Source organism: Sitophilus oryzae, unplaced genomic scaffold (assembly GCF_002938485.1).
Source record: "Sitophilus oryzae breed Bouriz unplaced genomic scaffold, Soryzae_2.0 scaffold_177_pilon_pilon, whole genome shotgun sequence".
NCBI classification, from domain to species: Eukaryota; Metazoa; Arthropoda; class Insecta; order Coleoptera; family Curculionidae; genus Sitophilus; species Sitophilus oryzae.
In genome coordinates, this window is record NW_022146479.1 from 4,542,497 (window position 1) to 4,561,109 (window position 18,613).

General features: G+C 31.1%; 1 protein-coding gene across 16 annotated transcripts in view; it reads right to left on the bottom strand.

Moving 5' to 3' along the window:
- LOC115882326 (myocyte-specific enhancer factor 2) overlaps window positions 1-18,613 on the bottom strand; it is a 104,027-nt gene that overhangs the window by 17,916 nt on the left and 67,498 nt on the right. Inside the window, exon 1 of one of the 16 annotated variants that reach the window (XM_030900338.1) lies at window positions 9,122-9,295. The exons of the other annotated variants lie outside the window; for them this stretch is intronic. The gene's annotated coding sequence lies outside the window, so the exon portion shown is untranslated. Of the gene's footprint in view, window positions 1-9,121; window positions 9,296-18,613 lie in introns of those variants that run through there. 16 annotated transcript variants of the gene reach the window in all.

The window sequence follows — 18,613 nt, forward strand, 5'->3', positions numbered from 1 at the left end:
TGGTGATGTGTATTTTTTTTTACTTAGACCAGGTATCTAGCTACAAGAATCTGGCAACCATACTCATACTAAATATGATCTTGTGAAGATTGTAATGATATAAGCATTAATTGATAATGGAGGACCAGTGGCAACAAATAGTACAAAACGTAAAATTGCAGTTTAAACAGAATCGCAGACATTTTCCTTTCTAAAAAAAAGCTCAAAATTTAAGTGAGGATGCAGTCAATAAACACGACATAGGCTAATAAAACTACTTTTTCAAATTTGTCAAGCTTTCGAGAATTTTATTCCCATCATCAGGACAGTCTGACTGAGTCAATCAAGAATCGAGAATTTTATTCCCATCATCAGGACAGTTTGACTGAGTCAATCAAACTGTCCTGATGATGGGAATAAAATTCTCGAAAGCTTGACAAATTTGAAAAAGTAGTTTTATTAGCCTATGGGGTGATTATTGACTGCATCCTCACTTAAATTTTCAGTTTTTTTCTTAACTTAGTCAGTCACGACTAACCTGCTATTTTTCCTTTCTATATATGTGATATTGTATAAAATTAAATAAATGATTCCAAAAATTTCAAAAGATGATTGTTTGTTTTGATTTTAAATTTTCAATAATTTCAACAATGACTGTTTTTCGCGAGGGAGAAAAAATCACAGTTAGAATACAATCACCCAAACAATCAGCTGATTGTGAAAGGAATAAGGAATGAGACGATAAGACGGAATTTTGGAGGGGATAAAAATGGGGGTCAGTGCGATATGGGCGAAGACATAAAGATACGATGTTGGAACATGGAAAATGGATAAAAACAGGCCACCTGCAAACACAGTGACCTGATTTAGTCGTATAGTGTGGAGACTGGCGATCGATAAGCGAGGGTAAACTTACAAGGCCGCCAGCGTGCCCTCCTACGCTCACAAGGGCGCTGATCCAACACTGTTGCCAACCTTAATTGCTTTTTCGATGGCCTTTGCAGTGGCGTATTAAGGCCAGTTTACGTCCAAAATGGGAAATTTTTAGGTAATTGCTCGGCTTATTTAGTCACGTTATTCATATCGTTACGTCACACTATCAATTCTTGATTACATCGAGATATAGTTATTTTGAGAAAATGAAATCAAAAGAAATTAATGGTACATGTATCAGTAGATGTCACCAAATGCCTAGCCATAGCTTTTTAAATCTTTATTTAAAAATCTTCTGCGCACATCAAATTTCAATAAAGAATAGATTCTACTATAGAAATTCAATAAAAATTATCTTATATTGATATTAAAGCCTTTTGGATTTATTTCATATACAGGGTGTCCCAGAAATAAGTGCATCTATTTTAATATATTTTCTCTTTATCGTTTTTAAAATAAGTCCAAAATAACGGAGTTATTTTACTTTGAAAATTTCCCCCAAAAAAAAGATTTTTTTGCTAAAATTTTGAGAACCACTGGATCTTTTCAGGATTTTCTTTCTTTTAAATTTAATCTACTACCTATGTTGCCATGTTATCAAGAAATTATTTTTTTAAATAAAAATGTAATCAAGAACAATATACTTATGGACGCCAATGGAGCTTAATTTCAACAAAGATCTTTGAGTACCCGCGCTTCACATGCTGCGCCTGTTCTGGTATACATGGAGGCAGTCAGAGTACCAGCCTCGATATTTTTTATAAACGGAATTCATCAGTAAATGATCGTAAATCGACTGGCTGACTAATGAATAGACTGTGCTTAAGGGTAAAAAATTATGAATTTACAGAATCTAGGCAATATAAAATAATCATAAAAAATATATTTTATTCTTAAACTTAACAAATTCTTGGTAAATCGTCAAGATTTCGAGGAAATATTCCCTAGATAAGCCAAATTAGTTCATATTAAATGCATATGTCAAACCAGATATCTGGAGATGTATTATTACCATTCCTTTCAGCCAATCTGATCACAATATTGACATAAATTAATTAATCACAATACGAATATATTCCAAAAGGAGAAACTTAAGGAAAATAGCATAACTAAATAAAAAATTTAACAAAAATATTGAGTAATAATAATTTATGATTTTCTGTCAATATAATAGAACAAATAAAAAAGTGTTAACTTCTGAAATTATCCTGATAACCCGCAAAAGCACCAGATGTCATATTTGACTATATTTGACAAGCTATACTCAGTTCTAAAAGAGGACCTACCTATAGAAAATGGTATTCGATTTAAAAAATTACCCTTAGAGAAATACAAGCGGAGAGTTATGAATAAGGAAAACAGACAATGCTCCTATTTATCGACTTTCAGCAGGCATATGACAAAGTTAAAAGGACGGAGGTGTTTAGAGCTAATGCTCTAAACACCAATGCTCTAAACACAAATTACCTATAACAGATGCGAAAGAAAGCGACTGCATCGGAAACCGCTCGGCAAACCCCACACGCCTATTGAGTGGTGTAAATACACCAGTCGTTTAGTCCGGAAACCCATGCTGTGTCGTATTCGCTTGCTGGAATGACATAGTACGTCGTTATATGTTTCTTTTTAAAAACGGGTGTAGGATTTTTGTTGAACTTTTGAACTGTTATTTCTAAGTTTTGGTAATTTGTATATCTTATTTAAAATGGGATACAAATGTGTTTATTTATCAGGAAAAAAAAGATATTTATAATAAGTATATATAGTATAAAAAATTAATTTATTTAACAAAATTTAATTAAAAATGTGACAAAATAGTACCTTTCTATTGGTTCTATCGGACTTTTTTCGACTATATAAATCTTTATTTGAAAACTTTAATACATCAAATATTTTTATATCACCAAGAATTTATTAAACCAAGGTATTAATTATTTATTAAAATGAAAATTCTTCATAATTTTTAATAGGAATTTTGGGAAGTATTCTAAATATAAACTGGTTTAAAATGTTTTTTATGCATTCTTTTTTATAGTACAAAATTTTTAAAATAATTGAGGTAAGATAGAGTTTTTATGACTTCAACGTTAAGTTGAAAAAATATTCTAGAACATGGATTGTTAAAACTTTAAAAATAATTATATTTTTTAAATAAATTTTGGGTATGGGCTTGTTTCACAATTTTTCTTTATTTTACCAATCAAAACTACAACTAAAAATAACAGATCTACAAAAATAAAGGTGCGTCCACACCGGCTGCGCCGCTCCGCGCCGCGCAAATCATTTTTTTAACATATACTTTTGTGCGCGCTAAAAATAATACACTTCAACAGTACATGTTAAAAAAATGTATTGCGCGGAGCAGCGCAGCCGGTGTGAACGCACCTAAAGAGTTTTATTTATTTTTTTTTGCACGTTTAGTACCTTAAAAACATATAAACATCTATTGCGCGAGAAAGAGATGTGGCCAAACACACTTCACGCCGCGGCTTTTGCGCATTACAGAAAGTGTAATTTGAGTTTAAGGAATATTATTTATGTAGGTAGTACAGTTTTTCTTTCACTCAATATGAATGCAAAAATGAAAAAAAAATATTTATGTAGTGACGCTAGATTATTTAAAAGGATAGTGGTATCGTTACTAAGCATGGTACTAAGCGTTCTAAAATGCTAGTATTTCTACACACAGTTGGTAGTATAGCCTCAATGTACGAACATCCAGGTCTATACCCTTAGTCCATTCCTGTATCTCGCATTCATATGTCTAAGATCGGTTGAAATGAGCATTTTCTTCAGAAGATCTTTAAAACTGATTCATTAATATTGTAAGAAAAGTTGGAAAACTTTCTTAATCTCAGAAATTTAAAAAAACTACACATTCTCATTTGTTACCAGAGGCGATCCTAAAGGGCACAAGTTTATTTATTATTACTTATTACTTCCATATCAGGCAAATATAATCCATTGTTTTTTAACCCTCGCTAGACGCCACTGCTATAGAGGTACGCATTTAAACAATAGAAAATAGAATAGAAATTATCAAGTTTACTTATATTTTTGTAGCTTTACTCCCTTCATTTCTGACCCAATAAATTACTTATTTTTATTAAAATTGTCCATAATCATGAAAATGTCCAGTTCTGGGAGTTTATCCGAACCAGCTTTATGTAACCCTTCTTCTACCAAACGTCATTTTGTAAAAATAAAATAACAAATTAGCTTTAATAACGATAAAAAGCCAAATCGCGTTAATTCAATCTATTTTTGCCGTTGCGAACTAATTCACGGCAAGGCAGGAGTTGTGGAACTACGTCACAAGTGGGCATGGCCTCATCTCGGTGTTACAAACTTTAAGGTCTCATATCTCTAAAACGCCAAAAAAAATCGTTTTTAAATTTTAAGGGAGCATTTATTATCAAAACATCACACTAAATCACCACAATACACCAAAACACTTTTACTTTTACACTTTTACGCGCGCGTTTCGCTAACCATGTTAGCATCATCAGCAGATGACCAAGACTGATTAGAGTCTTGATCATCTGCTGTCCAATGTAAAAGTAAAAGTGTTTTGGTGTATTGTGGTGATTTAGTGTTTTATTTTGCTGTGTAACACCAAAGGTTCCAACCCCCAACTGTAAGCAATAATTATTATAATAAGTAGTACCCAAAAACGTTTACAAAACATTCAAATAAAATATGATGGAACAAGCCTATAACACAGAAAAATTTTATTTCAGTAAAATGTATTTATAAATATATTACATATTTAACTGACAAAAATTTGTAATAGTTCTTTATAGGAGGTATATACAGGGTGGTCCGAATTGTATTCGGCAGCATATTCTGCAGATAAAAATAAGTGAAAAACTTCGTATAAATCTATGTTCTATAATAGCTTCGTGTCGGAGATACAGGGTGTAGAAGTTTGATTTTTATTTATTCTTTTTCAATCTTTTTAACAATTTCTGATTTAACGTCGATATTTGGATGAAAATTGGTGTCTGAGTCTTTTTGACATGAGAGGGGGCGCCACCTGCATGATTTTTAACTGATTGAAGAGTAATAACTTTTCGTCCGGACACATACAACATGTCATTATTGACAAAAACTAGACATGTTGACTATAGATAGTTATTTGACCGAAATTATAAATTTGGGAATTTTTATTTCTTTAAGCTAATCATAAATTTTTCTTGTAAAAATACGATTAAACAGTTTCTGTTGAATCTCTGGCACTAAAACATTTCAAATTTATTATTTCAGACTCATAACTATCCAGTCAGCAATATAATTTTATGTCAATTATGACATGTATTGATTTTTTCGATTATTAGTCTACAAAAGTCTGTAATACTTTACATATAAATTTACAGCACCAAAAAAAATCTAAAAAGGATCAAATACACCCTCTGTTTTATTAAAAATAATAATTAAAATTTAGTTTAATTATATTGATAAATATTAACCAAATTTATTTGCGATTGTTTTGCTCAGTGCAAGTATAATCAATATTAATTGGACATAATATCAATTTTCATAATCGAAGAATCACGTTTTTCCTTTTTAAAACATTCGCATTTCTAAAAGGCGTTCATCACATTACTTAAAACGAATTTTATCCTTTTAGGGCTGCTATTTGGTTCGTGTAGGTGTGAAGGGACCTTTCCTTTACGTAAATTACGTGAATTTCGCTGGGAAGCCAACTCCCTAAGGGCGGAATAAGAGGGCTGCGGTAGAAAGCAAAGGGGCGGCAGGGAGGGAAGGGAGGGTTGTTCGTAGAGAACGATATTCAAGGCCATACGCACTTAAGCTAGTTAAATTATTTAAATAGGATCTTATAAATTTTCAGTGAGGCCGGTTTATAAATAAATCAGCTATTTTTTTTTCTTTTGAATAGTTGAAATAATATAAATATATAGGGGGTTTCACGGGGATGGTACGTTAGACGTTTATGGAGACCTATGATACATATATCTAAAAAATCTATTATCAGCGTTACAGTGTTGCAGGATCATTTAAAATGTGGTAGCCTATTTGTTATTTTAAATAAAACACAATTTGAAAGATTGATATCTCTCAACTTTTCTGTTATACAAACCTATACCTATCTCTTTAGTTTTTCAGATAAAAAATAAAATATGTATAAAATTGACAAAAACATGATTTTGAATAAGTATTGGTAAAATGATGAAATGAGCAATTTTAAAGTTGAAAATTTGACAAGTGAGAAAGAGCCAAAAAAATAGTTATTTCCGTTTGTTAAAAAATTGCCAGATGGAGCAGATGCCTTAATGCAAAAATCCAAATTTTCACAAAACACATCACATGGCCGTGAACTACCCTGTATATGTAATAAATACATAGTCCTAATAATAATATGATTATGATTTATGATAGTTCAAATAAGTTTTGCTTTGATAATGCCGATACAAATATTTATTTGAATTTTTTTCTGCGTATTTCAATCCTTCTGATGTATTTATTTTGTGTTAGTATATCAATCTCGTATAGGACAAATATAATGACATGGTTCCCTATTGGAATAAAGTTTATAATTTAAAAATATCAATGGCCTATAAAACTCAGTAACATTTCTCAACATATATGCTTTAAATAATACTATATTTTTAATAACTCCAAACAAAAAATAAAACAGATTAATTAATATTTTCTCTATTAATTAACTATTTAAATTTTACTATAAATTGTAGAAATTAAATATATGTATTACAATAATTAATACACTTGTTCTTGTTGATTAAACTTTTTTATATAAATTAAAAAGTTATGAATATACATACAAAATAAATTAAAATTTTTAAAGTTTATAAATACCTCAGTTTTTTTCTCTAAATAAAAATATTATGTACTTAATATAGACTGTGATACAAATATTTTTGTATAAAATATTATATAAAATTCAATTTAAACTAATTTATACTTATGAAATGAAAAATCATGAATTAAATTCAAAATGTATTAAATATTTATTAACTTAATAACTGATCAAAATTAAATAGTAAGTAATATAATAATTCTACTGGCATATATACAGGGTGCGTCTCAAAATTGGCTCACCCCTATAATTTTTTTATTTTTTCAAATTAGGATTGATTGGCGCATTCAATTTTTTTTTGTTCACTTTCTGTTTTACCGGAGATGACTATAATTTTTGATTTTTAAATGGTACCCTCGGTATATTTTTACTTTATTCGGTAGAAAATGACACTCTGAATAGAATTACATATTATATATCAACTTTTGACTTCACTTAAAAAAAAATCCTATTTTAAATTTCAATCTAAAAAAAAGGCTGTGTTAAAAACACTAATTTTTAGTCCAGGAGCCTTGGAAAAATATATTTGATCATCTAAAGTTTTTCGTGTCTTGTCCTGGCCGGTTAGAAGATGCCTAAATCGTATTTTTAATCATATCTCATTTTTTTTTAATGGAACAAGGGTGGCTCGTTAGCATATTTGGAAAAAGCATTTTTTTACGAATAATTTGGTACCACACACTTGGTATTTCGAGCCAAATTGTCGTTATGACCTGCATGTTACAATTTCAAATAAACCATATGCGAAAATGTCAAAAATTGACATATAAATATACTAACATACCAAATCTCGTTTATTTATCTGAAAAAATAAAAAAGTTATAGGGGGTGAGCCACTAGACGCGCACCCGGTATTCTAGATATATTTTTAAAATAATATTTATAAAAATAGTATTCTATAATAACCTGAAAGGATGTAATTATCATCGAATTTATAATTTCTAAAAATTCTAAAATTAAGTTAAAGTTAAGTTAAAAAATTTGTCATTTTAAAAAATATATATTTACCCTGGTGTAAAATGTTTTAAACTAAATAAAAAAAATAATAAAAATATAAGTATTATTAGATTCTTTCTATAAAAAGCAAAAATATTTATAAATAAATCAGATAAAAGTTTATAAATAAATCAGATATTTTTGTGTACAGCTGAAAGAACATAAATACTATAGAAATATAATAATAATATTATTATTTTGTATACAATATTAAGATATTATTAATTATTATGTTCATATAAAATATTAAATAAAATTATTATGATCAAAAACTCGGTGATAGGAAATTCGTAGATTTCAAATTAAAAGCATACATACCCCTACGTATTAATCGAATAGTTCAATATTTGAAATTTAATATAAATTGCAGAAATTAAATATAAAATAATAGTAATATAATGTTATATTAGTTCACATAACTCAAATATTCTTTTCGTATAAATTAAACTTAATAATATGTTAAACAAAATGTGTGTGCAATCAACAATAGTCATATAACGGTATTAAAATTATCGATATACTTAATTATGCCTATTTGCATTATTCTGATTAATGTGTAAAAGTGACACAGCTAAATACATATTAAAGTTATAATAAATTTAGTCCCAAAAGAAATTTTGATTTCAAATTATCGAAGATAAATTATATATTTATTAAATATAATTAAGATAAATAATTAAAAAAATAACTATATAAAATATACATTGAAAAAACTTAAGAAATTGGAGATAAAAAGTTAAAACAAAGAGATAAATATTTTATATAAAATATATTTGAATGACATTTTTATACTAAGAGCACGTTGGCAAAAAACGATCCTTGAAAAAAAAAACGCTAATATACAACTTCATCGTAGATTACAATTAGACACCGTTTATCAGAAATAGAAACGTGCATACTATTTTTAATAAGTCGATAAAATCATTTGTTACTAAATATAGTTATAAACATAACTGTTTTGTTTGTTTTTAGTTTAAAAATAGGATAGTAATTCCTTTCGGTTAAATAAATTATCATCAAATATTTTTCGTCATTTTACGAACTGTATTTAATTTAAATTTTAAACTAAACAAATATAAATTGGAATTAAGGTTAGAACTTTTAGCGTGAAATACAAACAAAACTTCGCTTTAATATTTAAAGGACTTATTGCAGGAAAACAAATTTTACATGCGGATTAAATCAGCAGATACGATAATTTATTTTGTTATATTTTTGCCTATTGTTGTTCGGACATTTAAAAACGTTTAGACATGGATGTGTTGCCTATGAAAGATAATATCAGCGACATCCACGTGTCATATTTTGTCCCGAAAAACGCGAAAAAAAAATAAGTGTTATGGTAATAAGCGTTGAAAAGATAATATCGCTCACCTATGTCCCGAGCGAGTGTAGCTAAATAAGTCACATCACACGGCACTAAACTAAATATAAGAGCATAGACCGGCTTTCAGACGTCTGAAAGATGGGAACTGGCGCGTATATGTGTGTAAATCGACGGGAGCAGTGCTGACAATCCACTGGGAACAAACGTGTCGCGCACCACGCTGCAAACTTCGTTCGACTCCTGCCAAGACAATCGGCGGTCCCGTGCCCGCCACTGGACCTGCAAACGCCATTGGCCGCAGCAGGACCATGACGTAGGTGCGCCGACCAATCACGGCCCGCCTAGCTTTTTACGTCTACGCGGAGTCAGCTGAAAGCTTCAGCGTGGGGTTAAATTCCTTAAGAGATGGCTGCTTTTTGTCATCTTTCTTCGGTGGCATGGGTCCCGGTGCTCCCCGTGTCTTGGGAATGAAGAAATGGACGATACATGTCGGGATATCACGTACATTATACAACAAACGTCTGGAAAACCGCATTATTTGTGACGGTAAAATGTTTTCTAATCAGTTTAATTCAACTCTTGATAACTCACCAAATCTTGTATAACAATTTCATCAAATTATCTGGAATGACAACACAACCTACACTTTTAATCTGTTCTTTTTTATGAATGAATTCTATTATTCTGTTCTGAGTATTCATCTACTATGTCCAGTGTGATATCTAAATGATTGATTGTACCTTCGTAATTTTTTTAGGACGGGAAAATCTTGCATAAGACACCCCCCTTGTTGTGGGTAGTACCGACCAAGTTTTTCCCCATCAACTAAGCTATTTGCTACTTCCTATGTTGAACACTTTTTAGTATCTTGAAAATATTTCTAATTTGGTCCCATCTCGGTGCATTCCAATATACTATGTTCTGCGTCATCTTCGTTATGACAGTATATAGGTTAGGTGTGATCTTCTTTTCGATCACAAAAAGATATTTACCAAAGCACTCATGACCCGACAACGATTGCGTTACGTACTAGTCCATCAATTTCAACAGTTCCGTTGAAGTTTATGTGTCCATCTGCCATGCTTACCATTTGCCCATTTATTTTGCCACTCAGTAATCATTTTACTTTAGGCTTTTTGCCTTGACAACCCATAATAAGTTGCATATCTTTCTTTTATGAAAAGATCTATTGGAGAAAGTACAGCTGTAATGCAAGCACCTTCACCCGATATTGTTCTGTATGCACAGCAAACTCATGATGCAAATTGTTATCTGCACTCTTATAAGTTATTGCAGTTTTTTATTTTGCGTTATATTATGCCAGTGCTGCATATAATAATTGTGAATGTACCACACTAGCTAGAATACGCCTTTTGGAGGGTTTGGAACCCTTAATATTTAGCACGAGCCTAGAGAATCCTGATATCGTCTTCAGGGCTTTAGTAACAGTTTTGTCAATATGTGCTCTGAATGTCAGTTTTGAGTCCGGGCAGACACCAAGATATTTAATGGCTCTGCTTGGATCAATTATTGTTTACTCTAAATTAAAATATAGTCTTTTGCCTCAGCCACTTTGTTACTCGCATTAGTCCTATATCTGTCAAATTCATCAATGATTCCTCATTACTAGCTGTTACAACCATGACGATGTCTTCAAAACCAACGAACTGAACGAATGTAACAGTGTACAAGATTCTCAACTCATTTAAGATTTTATTCCACGATGCACTATTAAAAGCGTTTTCACGTCTAGTATAATCATAGCACATACTTCTGTTTGCATGTGCAAAACCTGCAGCGAACTTGGGGATTTCTATAACTTTTTTAATTGCATCTGTTTTCTGTAGAACTTCTCTAAATACATACTGTCTTCATGAAAGACCACTAGTTCTGTTCAATTCAATTTGTAGTGTCGTAATTATTTAGGTCATCTATATGTCAACTTCATTGCTGACCATATTACATTAAGCTTATTTATTAGTTCTTGTAGCTCGTCAGGTCTGCCAGCGATTAGGACAATGCCATCAATCTTACGTGGTTCAGGTATTCTCCATCTATGTTGAAGCCTTTGGTCTGACAATATAATATGCTGAAAATGTTCTCAACATTTTCAGTAAACAACGTTGGAGAACATCGAACTCTTTCTTTGATCTGGTTTTTTTCTTTCTTTCTTTGGTCTTTGATCTGACTGAATTTGGTCTTCTGAACTGACTCCTTTGTTCATGGAGAATTCCGGCGTATATGTTCATTGTTGCTCTATTTCCACGAACATATATGTATTGTTTGGTTGGTTAATACCTTTGTTAGTAACACTGCAATTGTTGCTTTGAGTTATAACAAGTCGAACTTTTTTCAAAGTCTATGACGTTGAAGTTAATTGACTACTTCCCAAACCATGCGGTTGCAGTGATGCTATTAACGAAGTAAAAATACTAATATGAAAGAAAATGCTCCATATATAACCCAAATTGGTTCATATTGGCTGAATATGCTACACTGGACACCTGGAGTCCTGAAGACATAATATTAGCCATATTCTTTGGACAATTGGAGTAAAATAATGTCAGTTAATCACAAAATATACTGTGGCAAATGACAATCAACTCTCAGTGATCGCTGGTCAACTAATCAATACCCAAGAATAACTATCTACATATTCACTGGGAGAAGTTGTGATGAATCCCGAAAAAACAATCATGTTGGGTAAACTCAGAGTATAAAATAAACTTGCCAATCAGTTGTTGTTCCAGTTGTATGTACTTCCTCTTTGCTTTTACTATTATATTAGTTCCTGAAACAGCAGACACTCTGGTTTATCTGGGTGAACAATATCTGGTAAATATCTATGGTTAAAAAAGCGTAGTTTTCTGACATTCAAAGGAAAACTGTCTTGATAGGTCCAGTTATAATTTTTTCTATAAAAAGACTATGTTATACCCTACTGTTACTACAACTACTGTAACAACATGTTTAAATGAGACCAAAATTAAAAGGAAAGTCATAACATATTTGGACTCCTTCAAGCATGCAAATCAAAGTAATAAAAACAATTTAGTTAATATGGAAAGATTAAAACTAAAAAAAGAAGAGTCCTTATCTATAAGCGTTTCTGATTTAAATCAATTTAGCCAGCCATAAATAAATTTATTATTAGAAATCATCGTGTCCCAGACTGAATGAATTTCAAAAATATCCCTAAGATGTTTGTGTACCTAAGATTATGGAAAATAAGCCTGTGGTCAAAAGAAACAACATCTGAGCTCTTACATTTAAATATTCTGAAAACGTTTTTTTTTATAAATATAGCATAAGAAAGTTGAAAAAAATAATCTTGTCATGAAGAAAAGAACAGCCTAATTATATTTAACAAAAATACATTTCTTTTAAAGATACAATACATTTATTAAAAAACGGCTCTATTTAACTTTTTTTTTTATTTAGCCTTGCATGTTTACAGAAGCAGTTGCCCCTTTGTCTTATCTTAATAATTCTTAAGCTTCTACAATGAATAATATTTAAGTGAGATTTGTTACAATCTTTGAACTAGTCGACACCTATATCTCTAGATGTTGATAAAAAAACTGCATACTATAACAAACGTCTTTTTATTAAAATTTTACCAAGAGTAATTAAAATAACTTTCGTTAATTTTTACAGGGCACCAACAATCTATAACCGTAGAGCATTAAGAATTAATATTAATTATAATTATTTCCTTCAAAAAAATAAGTAAGCATAGTCTTAAATGATTTAGTACAAGAAGATTTAAAACTGAAAACCTTGGACTAAAATAGATCTTCGGTTTGAAATAAATACATAAAATTGCAAAAATAAGTTTTTAAACATTATTGTTAAGAGCGCTTATTGTTTCTAGAAAACTAAGTAACATTTAGTTCCCGAAGTGTCATGTCATATAACCAGAATCTACATGAAAAAAAGATGATTTAATCCTGCTTAATCATCGACTGCTGATGCCAAGTGTATGTTTTGATATATTCTAGTAAAGTTTTTTACATGTACAGACCAGTTATTTATATTTCATCGTTCATTTAATTATTTAGGTACATTTTTATTTATTGAATGTTTTCAGATTTTTATTTGTCACTGAGAGAAGGAGATAATGAATTTAATTTTAATTTAATAATGGATAATAAGACATGGATCCTATCAAGGTTATGAAAACTAATAAATAAATTGAGTCTTCCAATACTCAAATACAAATTTACATGAAGAGAAATATCTGTAATTAGGAAAAGAACCAAACCCCTGGATAAATGTCTCAGAGCAAGCTAAGATAAAACAGGAAGTGGGTTATAGGTGGTTATAGTCAAAACTAGGAGAACATAGCAATGTTACGTTAGTCTGAGTACCGGTGCACGACACTTACAAGGACAACGAAAAGGCAGATGAAATTGCCAAACAAGGTTCAACGGTATTAACAGGTCCAAAACCCTTCCACGGTGCTACAAAATTAATCACAAAGGTTTGGCGGATGAAGCCATGTGAAGAAGAAATGCCAGATACATTCTATATTTGCGCGAAAGTCTGGAAAATGTGATAAACTAAGCTATTGAAACTTGGCATTAGATTATTATATGGAAGCTCCAATCTCGAAGTTATTAGACTAATTTTCTAAAAAGGATACGAGTGTAGAACTGTAAAGATCGCAGTCAAAGAGGCCATCTAAAAGATTTCTAATCTAATCTAACCCTAACATAAGATTTTCATAGTTGCTTTCATGTAAGAACAAAATAATATCAAGCCCTAAAACATTTTAAATAAAAAAAATGTTTTAAGATTAATAATTGATGCAACTGTGATTTCGAACATAATTTTATCCAGTAATAGTAACCTTTTTGCAGTTTTGCAAACAAAATTATCGTTTTTATATTTTGTCACATTTTATGCGATGTTTTCTAGATATCTCCGCCATTCTTATCTTATCTCAGACCTTAGCAGCAAAGTTTTATTTGAGTTAGGTAAAGAATCCTTTCATTGATTTTATTTATGATTTGATCTATTGGACGGTTGACTAACTTTTGATAATTTCAATTCGATATTTGAGACAATAATACCAATTGGAAAATATGTTAATGCCTCTAATAAGTATAATAAATGATAGTAAAGTACTTGGGAACTTCAATATTTCCTTTCTATTACTGTTTTAATTTCAGCTAACTTAGCTTTGATTGTGTACGATCATAGTGTGTAATTAGGTGTAATTCGAGAGAGAAATTTTTTATAAATACTGTATACAGTGGATAGTTAGTTTGCGTATTTAAATTGCTAGCGTGGCATTTTTGGCACTCGTCCAAAAACTCAAGACGTACCATGGCATTATTGGAGAGAAATATGGACACAAAGATTCAAGGTTCGAGTCGCAATAAAAACTTGGGAGATGTTTCCTTTGCGAAACTGCGAATAAATTAATGATTTGGCTACAAAGTATTCCGCTCTTTAGTTTGTCTTAGAACGATTTATATACAAATATAATTTAAGCAACAAATAAAGCATTTTATTCATTTATTTCAATTAATTAGTCAGAAAGCAGTGGCTTACTTTTTTCATTTTTCTGACGCCATTAATAAAAACTGCCCATGTAATGTTGACTTTATCTGTTATACTGTATATATCGCCTCTGTTGAAAGCTGGTTAGGGCAAAAAAAGGATTGTTGACAAAGAATGTTATCAAATCTGTTATTCCCTTTATCATCATTTTCCTGCGAGTCTGGGAATGAATTAAATAAATTAAATCTATTGTGTAGAAATTCCAGAAATTCGGAATTTCATTTTGAGTTGTGGCAAAGTATATCGATCTGGAGGCTTGTGCTTTTACAAAGTATATGTTCATTTGGAATTAAACATTTATATTCCTTTTCAGACAATCCTTTTATATCTGATTTCCCCTCCATTTAGTACATTTAGGTATATTATACTAGTTGATAACAAAATTCGTCAAATTTTATATAATTTATATCAAAAAAGAAAAATGGAGGTATATATTTATTTAAAATAACAAAGCTGTTGTAAACTTCCAGTATTCTCGGAACTGTTTTCACATGAAAATATTTTTATCAAATTAATATCGCATTATGATCATTAATGTACAAAACTTTGCGATCTATATATTTTAGTTTAAAGGTCCATTTTATGTATGTATGTAGCTATTTAGTAAATTTTTTGTCAATTCACCTATTTTTTCCAATGATATTCTGTAACTTTTTGAAAAATAAGTCATTAACAGGCTGTTGAGAGAGAGAGATTCGATATTGAAGTGACATGACGTAAAAAAACGCTGAACTATAGGTCTCGTAATTCCTCGTGGGTACCATGCTGTAAATTTTGTGGTCCATCTGCTGTCCGTCCTTCTTGCCAGGTGTCCTGTCCATTGTCACTTGAGGGATCTGATTCTATAGATGACATCTATTACCTTGGTCTTTTGTCGTGTCCATGCTATTCTTTTACTGTCTTTCCTGGTTATTCTCAGCCACAGATAACATGTTATCTGTGTTCCCAGCATATTTCGTTCCATTGAGCGTTGTGCGACCTGCAGTTTCCTTATAATGTCCGTTTTAATTGTCCAGGTTTCGCATGCATAAGCTCATGACTAGTACACAATGGTCGAATATTTTCTTCTATAGATAAAGTGGAATTCTAGATTTGAATATGACTGAGTTTCTAAAGACTCCATTCTAACCTAGTGTAGCGAGCTGTGTATTAGTTGTCTCAAATATATATATTCTTCTACTAATTCCAGTGTTGTGTTAAGGTTTATTAAAACAACAATGCTGTTGATGTAACAGCATGATTGATATATAGTTTTTTTTTGTGTAATTCGTTATAGGATCCAGAAAAAGATTTTGTACAGAATACAGAAAACGATTACAAAGTACAGTCGATAAACTGTAAAAAATCATTAAAAAGTTTTGATTTCGCGTATTTTTACCTGAAATTTCTTCATGCGCTATAATCTGGAATCCATATTTCTGTAAAGATACAAGAAAGGTATACTGTAACCTTGTATTGGACGTTAAGTTTCTTAAATAATTCTCTTACGCCATTAAAAAAACGAAATAAATGAAAAAGTTTCATTTTAATAGCTCGTCCCTGAATTTTCTCCCTCAGACCTATTATTTCTACAGGGAATATTGTATTAAAATAATTACCTGAAATACAACGCCCTGTACAAATAAAATGATGTCAACCGAGGCCGAAAAACGGGAAGGTGGAAAGCAACGTAAACTCACGGGACATTAACGATAATAGACAAGACACTAACAACGCCGGATTTCCGCTTATGGCAGCTCCTGAATATCCAGAATGTTTCCAGCTGTTCGGTAGGCTTTTACCCTCGAGTATTCCCCTGGACTGAGATACATACGTACATCGCGAAGAATGTGGGGACACGTGAATTGGATCATTCTTTATTTTTTGTTTGTGTCGTTTTTATAACACTGACTCATCTTGTGCACAGACAATTATTTTACAAGATTAGTTGGCCAGCGTATTATTTTCTCTAAATTCTAACTAAAAATTAAAATATTCGTTTTATACAAAATATTGAAAAAGAGTTACTATGCATTTAGTTATAAAAAATAATACCGTGAAGCTGGGATCTTTAAAGCCCCGTCTACACATAATTTTACCTGTCAGTCTTAAGGTGCGTTTAGACTTGAACACGCACGAGCTGAGCGTGCGCGCACGGCATTCGTTCGCGCTCTCGGCTCCGTTTAAATTAAAAACTTATTTTTCGACGAATATAGTGATCCACTTGTGCGCGCACAGCAGAGTTGTGTTGGTGAAAATAAAAATTAATGGACGACCAAGAAATAGTCGCGACTGCATTGATTGTTATTCACAGCTTTACGAAAATGAGCTAATAAAAAGAAGAAAAATCGAAAATATCGTCGCTGGTGGCAAACCCAAATTTTTAGAAGTCGATGTAATTTATTAAACAACTTAGTGTCTGAGGAGAGCTATGTTCAATATTAATTTTATTTACAAGGTCTCGCCATCCGTAATTGTTTTTGGATTTTGAATAATACGAAGAATGTTTAACATCCTATAATATCGGCAATTTTTCATATTCTTAAATTAATAATAACGAAGATTCATTGGTCGACTCCATAATTTTAATAAAGGAAACGAAAAAAAAATCACAGACGCACGCACGCATGCAGACGAAACAAATTGCCGGTGCAAATTGAGCGTTCACGCACACATAAAATCCCTTTGAGCACGGACCAAAAACCGACACCAGACAGCTCATGTTCGCGGCTGCTCGCGCACAGAAAGATTCAGAATGAGCGTGCGCACACAGCCGTTTACACTTGAGCATTCGCGAAGGATCAGTGCGTGCGTGCTCAAGTCTAAACGCACCATATATGTTCAGTTCAAACATAGCAAATAAAACCTTGTGTGTAGATTCGTTTTACTTGAAATGAATAAGACGCAAGATTGTCTACAGGTTTGGTGGATTCGCAGCCGGTGCTGCCACCATCGGTGAATACCGTAAATAGCCGACTACAAACAACGGGTTTAAATAAGAAGACAACAGATACTGTTGCCTTCTTATTTAAACCTTATTCAGGACGACTCTCTTGAAAATTGCTGTCAGTTTTCTAGTTGGTCTTCCGTTTTAACTGACCTGCAAAACTGACAGGTAAACATCATGTGTAGACGAGGCTTTAGTGTTAACAGAAAAAAAATAAAACAATATTTTTATATTAAAAAATATTCTGTAGAAAATATATAATATCGACACTATTTGTTACACTGCATTACATTAACTCTACTTATAAACAAAATAAAATAAATAAATAATAACATTTTTTAGGGCCATGATATACATTTCCTAAATCAAAATGTTATTTATACATTAGTGAAAAACAACGTATGACTTTCTATATTATACACAAAGACTTAATCATATGTCATATTAATCATGGTCGTAATTCTAAAAAATACCAATAAAATACTTTTTAATGCAAAATAAGTTAGTTACTCTGCTTTAAATAAATGAGGGTAAGTTTTTTTCTTAATTCACTTTTCAAGACTTCTAAGATTTTACTAATTATTATTCCTTGTATGTTTGAAGTTAGGATTATTTGTAGACTCGAATTGCTTTCCTTCCATCTTAAATAGGTCAGTAAATGTTTTCAAAAATTTTCCTATATTCCACGGAAAAGTACTAAAATATTTTCTTACCGCCACTTATAAAACGTATAATCAAAGAAAAAAAAAATTATATACTTTCCAATATTTTCCATGCTTTTATCTTTTTTTTATTAAGGCTTTGACTTTTTGACTTTATATCAATTCCCATAGCCCGAAGATATCGGTATTTAAGAGTTTATTTTTTGAATCCCAAAAAAATATTTATTTGCTCGGGAGATATACATTTCCCGAAAAGAAAAAACTTTGAAACCTAATTACTTCGTCTTCATATAATAATTTAATTTTTTTTGTTTTTGAGAAAAAAAAACGACATTTTTTGTCTCTGACTTGGAGAAGATTGACAACCAAAAAATGACAGACGA